Source organism: Lipotes vexillifer, unplaced genomic scaffold, assembly GCF_000442215.2.
Source record: "Lipotes vexillifer unplaced genomic scaffold, Lipotes_vexillifer_v1.1 scaffold1251, whole genome shotgun sequence".
NCBI classification, from domain to species: domain Eukaryota; kingdom Metazoa; phylum Chordata; class Mammalia; order Artiodactyla; family Lipotidae; genus Lipotes; species Lipotes vexillifer.
The window spans coordinates 1-9,557 of record NW_006785999.1 but is presented as its reverse complement, the minus strand read 5'-3'; positions in this window follow the sequence as shown (position 1 = coordinate 9,557).

Below are 9,557 nucleotides of genomic sequence, written 5' to 3'. Positions count from 1 at the left end.
TATGTCTGCTGTCAGGCTGATTTTTATCCTTCATCCCCTTGCTCGTGTGGATGTTATCTGAGCTTCAGTCCTTGACTGTCTTTTCTTTTTTCCCCATCTTTCTTCCGTTAGAGAGTCCTTCCGTCGTCTCTATAACTCTGTTATTCCTGTGTCCTGATTATGTATTGTCAGTCCCAGTTTGCCAACCGCTGCCCACCATTTCGATTTGAATGTCTTACTGTTGATTTAAACTTGAGTGTGTCTGAAATTGAACTCATCTTTCTCCTCGGATATGGCTTCTTGACTCACCCTGCCCAATTTCTGACTCTGGACCATCAAGTCTTCCCTATCAGGGGAGCCAGAAACCTTGGAGTTCCCGCTAATTCTTTCCTTACCTCCCTAACCATGCACTTATCATGCTGGAATCTTTATGTTGTTCCTCAGATCCATCTCCCCCACCCCATTCCCCTGGTTTAGGCTTTTATTGTCACGTTACCATGGGAACATCTGCAGCCTCCAGGTTTCTCCTCTCCTCCTATGGTACCATATTGGTTACCTTTGGACACAGCTGTGTTCACACACCTTTCTCACTGCATGAGTGTAATACCTTCCTGCTGCTTGTAGGGGAAAAACAGCTATTAACCTGGCATTCAAGGCTTCCTACATTTTGACAACAGTATTATTCTTTCAGTTGCTCTCCTCGGAGTCAGTGGTTCTCTAGCATCATGCACGTGAACTAATACGTTGTACCATCCCCTTCGTATACTGACATGACATTTATAGTTAATACAACAAAATTATCCACATGACTTCAAAAAGGCCACCGTAAGACCTTGTGCATAATAAAAGGAGAAATACGAGGAAATTGATTCATAACGTAATCTGTTGTTTTAATCTTTTAATGCTCAGTTATGCCCACCCCAGAAGATAAGATGAGGTTGTCTGTCCTTGCATATACTTAACAATAAAGCTTGGATTGAAGAGACATTAGACAGTAGTCAGCTGAACATCAGAGACAGTTTTCTTGATATTTGACATTGAACATGATAGCCAGGCAGGTATATGTGAATACATTCATAAAATCGCTGTGAATGTGGTAGCTGCAGCTGCAGACCAAGTTACCTGTGAGTCAGATTGTTGATCGGGTTCCCATTATGAGTTTTGCCACTGGTGATATGATTTTCTGACATGATGGACAACTCTTGGTATCATCTGAACATTCATTGCAAATTCGGTCTTTCTTTGATTCACACAGGAGTTGCATCCTTATATATTAAGACCATGCAAATAGTTCTTTGTAAGCTCAAGTAATGATAGGATTTTTGCTTACATCATCTTCCCATTTGAAAGCCCTACGGGAATTGCACTGCAGGACATCCAGCCTCCATGGCCTCTGCTTTCTTAAGACCCTGGTATTCCCCAGTGAGCAAACTAGAATGCCCCCAGATGTTTTCCGAAGTTATCTACACAGTAGGGTAGGGGACAGCGCCTTGAGCACTGCGCACGCGTCCCTGCCTCTGTGCTGTACACTCACCTTTACCTGTGTGTGCCCTTCTTCTCCTGGGCAAAGTCTGCCCTCATCTGGCTGCTTCTCAAAATCCAGTCTATGCCTAAGGCTTACACTCTGATCTCCCATCTGCTTAAAAGTGCCCTGTGGTAATTTAGCATCTGTGTTAAAATTGTATGTTTATTTTTTGTATATCAATACTGCCTCTTTTGTAGTAGAAGGTGTACTTTTGGTTGCAAATGTCAGATATGCAACTCAAACTGGCTCAAGCCTCTACCCTCCACTCCCTCTAAGTGCATTGGCTCTCCTTATTGAAAAATCCAGGACAGATTCACTGGGCAGAATGAGACCAGGAGTTTATCCATGGTTAGTGGCTAGCTCTGTCTGTATCTCCCTCTTTTCTTGTTTGTTCATGTATCAGTCGGGCAGGCTAAGTCCTCAAATTCACTATAGCTTCATGCAATTACAGCTTATTTCTTGCTTGTGCTACATGGATAACCTAAGTGGCAGGTGGAATCTGCTCATTGTAGTTACTCAGGGACCCAGGTTGACAGAAACACAATTCTGACATGTGCCTCTCTTCTCGCAACCATGTAGAAAATGGAACGTGGCAAAATGTGTAATTGACTCCAAGCTTCTGCCCACGGCGGGTACAGGTCACTTCTGCTCACATCTCAGTGACCAAAAACAGTCAAATGGCCGTGTCCATATTCAAAGGGGGTTGCGGTCCTATCCTGTGCCTGAACTGAAAGGAAGAAATGTGACATTTGTGGACAGATAAGCCCTGATGTTGAACACACTTGGGTTTCCTTTGTGTTGTCATTATCTGCCTGCACTGTCTCTGCATCCACACCCCCTCCCCATGCTTTACCTGACTCCACTATTATTTTTTTTTAGTGCTTTTTTATTCCTCCATGGAAAAAGAGGTCATTTTCTTATTAATAGAGACCAAGTTCTGAAATTGATTTTGGGGGGCCAGGTCTGGGCCATATGTGTATCCTAGAATCTGTGAGAGAACCAGGGAAGTGGGAAATGCCCCACCTGAATTATAAGTGGGGAGAGTAGCTGGGAGGGGGCAGCTCATTACAGTAAATTCAACACAGAAGAGATGGGAGGCAAAGGCAAGCAAACTCCACGGACACTCCTATGTTCCCTATTAGATTAGACATTACATGAGCAAAGATACCTAATACTTTTTTTATATGTCACAGGGAGTGTTTAAGGTAGTGTATTCCTTGAGTTGTTGGCTTTATTTATTCATTCATTCATAATACAATTATTATTATTAGGTAACCTGTATTACAATATTCATTACAGTATGTTTCAGATACTTTTTAAGTGACTTGTGTAGATGAATTCATTGAATCCCACAAACACCCCATGAACTAGATACTGTTGTTAACCCATTATATCGGATGGGAAAGAAGAGGCTCAGAGAGGTGAAGTAGGTCAACCAACTCTTCAGGACTCTACACAGCTCTGTACCGGGGATTTGAACGCAGCAAGTCCAGCTCTGTGCTCCACCACTATAGTTACTCACCGAGCAGTCACTTGATATGTTTATTAATACATTTTGCCTCAGACTACACAGTATATCCCTCATCATTAATGCAGGTTGGAAGACAGAGAAGGGCTGTTAATTCCACAAGATCAACAGGAGTGTTTCTGACAGTCAATGCCAGTAAGAAAGTGAATGGGGTATATATGTTTTTTAGCATTCTTCCTCCAGTCTCCCACTTTATTAATGATCTTTATATGTTTTCTTTATGAAATATTCATTACATGTTTGGTTGAAAACCTCTACCACTATAGAGGAACAAATATTTTGATAAGTGGGTTTCTCAGATCTGGGATCTCTATAGAGAAATCATTGCCCGAGGCTACATGCCCTACTTTGTTTGCTGTCTTGTCCTGTGCCAGCCAAGATAAGGATATTTTGCTTTTCTTTGTAGTTTGAAGACATCTAGCAGCTTGTCACAACTTCCAAAATCTTTGAGGAAACGAAGTCTGAATACCAAGACAGTAATTTTACCATTATCCCAGTGGTTTGGTATTCTACTTGATGCATTGTAATTTTAACAAGGAAGTTACAAGAAAAGAATTTCATGCTGTGCCTCTGTAGAAAGGTGAAATAAAATAGAATGCAATTCCCATTTGTTCTCCTGTAGCTCATTTTCACAGCTAAGAAAACTCTTAAATGGGCACAAATAGATCCCCTTTTAATCTGTATTTATCCGATGTTAAAATTACATTTTTAGTTTTATTTCAAACAGTACAATCATTAGATTTTGTTAAGACAGCCATTTAGTATTTCAAGATGATAGATATAAAAGTTTTTGAAAGTTAAGAGTTTTAATTTTACACTGTGCTTTAAAATGTGCATATACTTAATATTTAATGATCAAATCAGCATGTAATGTTTTGCTATGTCCTACAGAAAGCCAATATTTTTCCATAAGAGCTTTCAGTTCCATTGCAAATACAACATTTAATTCAGTTTATTATACTATAAAGGATGGTTAGTTATTTGTAGTGTTCTGCTTGTCTAAAATCTGATTTCAAAATAAGAAGTCTAATGCAATTTAAGCCCACAGATGTCAGTAAATGATTAATTCTGTAGTTTGCAAGGACTCGATTCCCACAGTTCTTTTGCAGAAAATCCATAGTGTTTAGACTTATATACCATTTTTCTTTAACATTGAAGGTAATGTGAATTAGATACTCCAACTTCTGTTTCAGTCATATATGAAAGCAGTCCAGGATTTACAACTTTTAATTTGATTCTCCCCATCTCTCTCTAGCTTGGATTCATTTGCACAGGTCCTCACTGTGACTTGTGAATACTGACCCATCAGAATCCTTTAGTGTAATGACTCTCCATGCATGTAAAAATCTCAGCTTCAATATTTTATTAAAGCAAGATATGCCACTTACTACTTTCTTCCTTTCAAAGGAATTTTAAAATGGGGGAAACACTCCTCGTATGAGTTATTCAACTGGTTGGATTAAAAAAGCACAAAGCAGAAGGACCCTTTTTCTTCCCTCTGGACTTTGGATTCTGTATAAAGATGTGATGCCCAATCAAGAACAAGCATCTTACAGTCAAGAGGGTATTAGCCGATTTACTGAGGCTGTCAGGATGGAAAGATGGAAAGAACCAGAGTTCTTAATGATAAGGTTGAAATCCCGGCTCTACCTGTTATCCGTTTGTCATCTTTGAGCTTGGTGCTTATCTAAGTCTCAGTTTTCTCAACAGTCAAATAGGAGTGATAACAGTGTTTATTTAATAGGCATGCTGTAAGGATCATATGCAGTAATACATGTAGAGCACCTTATAAGTGCAATGCTGCAGTTTATACCTTCTGAGAAACAAGATTATATAATGACATGTTATTTTCCTATATATTGTCTCATTTGGACGTCAACAACTATATAAGGTGTCGCATTCTACTGTAAAAAATAAAATACAGAATTTATGTGTTACATAGAGTAATCATATATTACCATTATATTACATATAATTGTCCATCCTGGAGACACGTTTGATGAAGGTTTTAACAATATAATCATTGATATTAGCTTTGCTGTGTTTATGGTGATTATGATTACCATCAGTATGTGGCTCACCTATATGGTCATGTTGTCAGAGTGGTTATGCAGGTAAGAAGTAAGGACTGTTAGCCTAATTATTTTCAGGTGAAAAAGCTGAGGCTTTGAAAGGATAAGTACCTTGGTAAAAAAGTCATAGAGATTTTGGGATAAGAACCAGGGGCAGGAGCCAGGACTGGAAGTTAGGACTGTCTGTCTGCAAAACCTGCGCTTAGAACCACAGTAGTTGTCTCTTATTGGACTCGAAATAAGGGATAAACGCGAAAAGCAGGCAGTAAAAGTATACATAGCAATTCTGTGCTTCAAATGTATAATCTTCCTTAACAGATTTTTTTTTCATGTTAAAATGTTGAAATATAATTAGTATCCAACTAAATGCACAGATCTTATATGTTCAGTTTGATGCATTTTGACAGTTGCTTTTGACTACCCAAGTAGTCACAAATTGACACCCACAGCAAGATATAGAACACTTTCATTCCCCCAGAAATTTCCCTCGCAGCCCTTTCCAGTCAATCCCAGTCCCCTGGCCCCCCAGGCAGCCACTGCTAATCCCTACCACGATAGAATTTTACCTGTTCTCAGGCTTCATATAACTGGAAACATAATGTATATATTCTAAATAGCAGTGGTCCCCAGCCTTTTCGGCACCAGGGACCGGTTTCATGGAAGACAGTTTTTCCACAGACTGGGGCGGGTGTGTGGGGGGGTGGTTTCGGGATGACTCAAGCGCATTACATTTAATGTGCACTTTATTTCTATTATTATTACATTGTAATATATAATAATGATACAACTCACTATAATGCAGAATCAGTGGGAGCCCTGACTTTGTTTTCACTCACCACTCACTGATAGGGTTTTTTTTTTTTCGGGGGAGGGCGGTACGCGGGCCTCTCACTGTTGTGGCCTCTCCCGTTGCGGAGCACAGGCTCCGGACGCGCAGGCCCAGCGGCCATGGCTCACGGGCCCAGACGCTCTGCGGCATGTGGGGTCTTCCCGGACCAGGGCACGAACCCGTGTTCCCTGCACCGGCAGGCGGATTCTCAACCACTGCGCCACTAGGGAAGCCCACTGATAGGGTTTTGATATGAGTCTGCAAGCAACTGATTTCTTACGGTCTCAGTGCAGTCAGACCTCTCTGCTAATAATAATCTGCATTTGCAGCCGCTCCCCAGTGCTAGCATCACTGCCTCAGCTCCACCTCAGATCACCAGGCATTAGGTTCTCATAAGGGGTGCGCAACCTAGACCCCTCACACGCGCAGTTTCCAGTAGGGTTCTCTCTCCTATGAGAATCTAATGCCTATGCTGATCTGACAGGAGGCGGAGCTCAGGTGGTAATGCGAGTGATGGGGAGCGGCTGTAAATACAGAATGGGGAGTTAGTGTTTAATGGGTATAGAGTTTCAGATTTACAGGATGAAAAGAATCTAGGGGATGGATGATGGTGATGGTTGCACAACAGTGTGACTATTTAATACCACTGAACTGTACACCTGAAAATGGTTAAGATGGTAAATTTCGTGTGTATATTTTAACATAATAATTAAAAAAGAAAAAAATAAAAAAATAATAGAGATAAAGCTTCACTCACTTGCCTGCCACTCACCTCCTGCTGTGCGGCCCCGTTTCTGACACACCACAGCCTGGTAGTGAGTGGTCTGTGGCCCAGGGGTTGGGGAACCCTGCTGTATAGTCTGGCTATTTTGCTCAACATCATGTTTTTCAGATGTATTTAGGTGGTGTTGAGTCTATCTTCTTTTTTTTAATTACTAAGAAGTATTCTTTTACTACAGGGGTATACCACAAACTATTTATTCACTGGTCTCCTCATGGACATTTGGTTTGCTTTCCACTCTTTGGCTGTCATTATTCTAACTGTGTTTCTTAGATTCTATATTGGTCTATTTGGTATCTATTAATTACAGGGCCAAACTACTGGCCAAAGTTGTTTATAACTCCCCTGTGATCCAGAGTCCGTACTCTGAACCACCTCCTTTATCTACTCTCACACACCAAGCCAGGATTTCCACTGCCCTAGATGGATCCAGAGCCAGGTGCCAGACAACTGGGGATAGTCCCTATGCCCCAGAGCCCTCTGTAATTTTTCACACCAGCCAGTCCTTAGCTGTTTATGCAACCCTGCCTTGTCCTTCCTCCAATAAAGGCTAAGGCTTATGCCTTCCACTCCCTCCTGCTTCTGCTGCTTCTTCAAAACTGGTGTTTTCCCATGTGGTCCTTTGTGGTCTGGCATGCCCCCTTCTCTTGGGAAATGTAAGCAGTGAATCTTCTTTCAGTGGCATTTTCCTCTCTGTGTCTTCTCTCAGTCACCTCCATAATTTAAAATCCCACAGGTAGAAATGACACAATTATAAATATGGATTATAGAAACGTGTGTAGTGTTCATTTTGTGGGCATGCTTTCATTTCTCTGGGCTAAATACCTAAGTGTAGAGCTTCTTTGTCATAGGGTCATACATGCGTGTGTGCACACGTGCGCGCGCACACACACACACACACACACACACACACTTAGCAGTTATCTAAAGTGGTTGTACCATTTTACATTCCTGTCAGCAATGTTTGGAGGTTCCTATTACATTTCTTGTCTGGGGATATCTCTGCCAACATTTGTCAGTCTTTTTTATTTTAGCCATTCTAGTAAATGAGAAAGTGTATAGTACTCTGGTTTTAATTTGCATGACTAATGTCTGTTAAGCATCTTTTCATATGCTAATTTATCATTTATACATCTTCTTCTGGGAAGTGTTTATTCAAGTGTATTGCCCAATTTTATAGGGCTTTTTATATTTTCTTTTTTTTTTTTTTGCAGTACGCGGGCCTCTCACTGTTGTAGCCTCTCCCGTTGCGGAGCACAGGCTCCGGACGCGCAGGCTCAGTGGCCATGGCTCACTGGCCCAGCCGCTCTGCGGCACGTGGGATCTTCCCGGACTGGGGCACAAACCCGTGTCCCCTGCATCGGCAGGCGGACTCTCAACCACTGCACCACCAGGGAAGCCCTATATTTTCATTTCTTACTTACATATTCAGCATTCAAGTGTACTGTTAATATTTTTCCTAAACTGGCTTGTGTGTTAATTTTTTAAATGATATTGCTATTTATGATGAGATATTTTTAATTTTGAAGGAATCCAACTTATCATTTTTTTGAAGTTACCAGTGTTTTTGTGTGTCCTGCCCATGGTCACAAAAGTATTCTCACATATGATCTTGAAGCTTTCTGGTTTGCTGTTTGACATTTAGATATATGAGTCATGTCAAGTAAGTGTTTGTTGGTGGAGTGACAAAGGTATTGAGGATTTTTAATATATAGTTATCCATTTTTGCAATAACATTTATTAAAAACACTTTCCCCCCATGAACTGCCTTGGTGCCTTGTAAAAACAAAAAACCCCCAAAACATTGACCTAGTGTTTAGGGTCTGTTTTTGAACTCTGTCTTCTCTTCCAGTGATCTCTTTGTCTATCTGTGCAAACTCAACACTGTCTTAATTGTTGTAGGTTGAAATCAGTTAGTGTCTTTTAAATTTGCTCTTCTTTCAGATTTGTTCAACTCTTCTAGATCCTTTGCAGTTGCATGTAAATTTTAGATTCATCTTATCTGTTTCTTCAAAAGGGCCTGTTGGGATTTGGGAAGGAATTGCATTGAATTTATAAGGCAGTTTAGAATGAATGGACCTCATAACAATATTTAATCTTTAAATCAATGAGCATTGCATAGCTTTTCATTTAGGTTATCATTAACTCACCAATATTTGTGGTTTCCAGTGTAGAAACATTGAACATACTTGTTTTATTTCTTCCTGGGTATTTGATGGTTTTACATGCTATTATAAGTATAATTTTAAGATTTCATTTTCCAATTTGTTATTGTTGTATTTAGAAATATGATTGATTTTAGTGTATCGACCTTGTATTCTGCAACATTTTAATCCAAGTAGTTGTGTGTTTGTGTGTGTGTGTGTGTGTGCGTGTTTTTTGTAGATTTTATGGTGTTTTCTAAAACACAGTTATATTGGCTGTTAATAATGAACTTTATATATATAGTTTTTTCCATCTGAATGCCATTTATTTTCTATTTTCTTTGCTTGCTTTATTACGCTGTCTAGGATCTCCAGTACAATGGTGAATACAATTGGTAACAGATGACATACTTACCTTCTCCCTGATGGTACTGGGAACAGGTTTAATTTTTACCATTAAGAAAAATGTTAGCTATAGGGTTTTTGTGGATACTCCTTAGTGTATTGAGGTGGTTCCTTTGTATTCCTGCTTTGTTGAAAGTTTTATCATGAAGGTCATGACTTTGGTCATAGGCATTTTCTTCATCTATTGAAAATGATTATGTTTCTTTCTCTTTTTTTTTATTAACATGGCAGTATTACACTGATTGGTATTTTGAATGTTAAACCAATCTTTTTTTTTTTTTTTTTTTTTTTTAA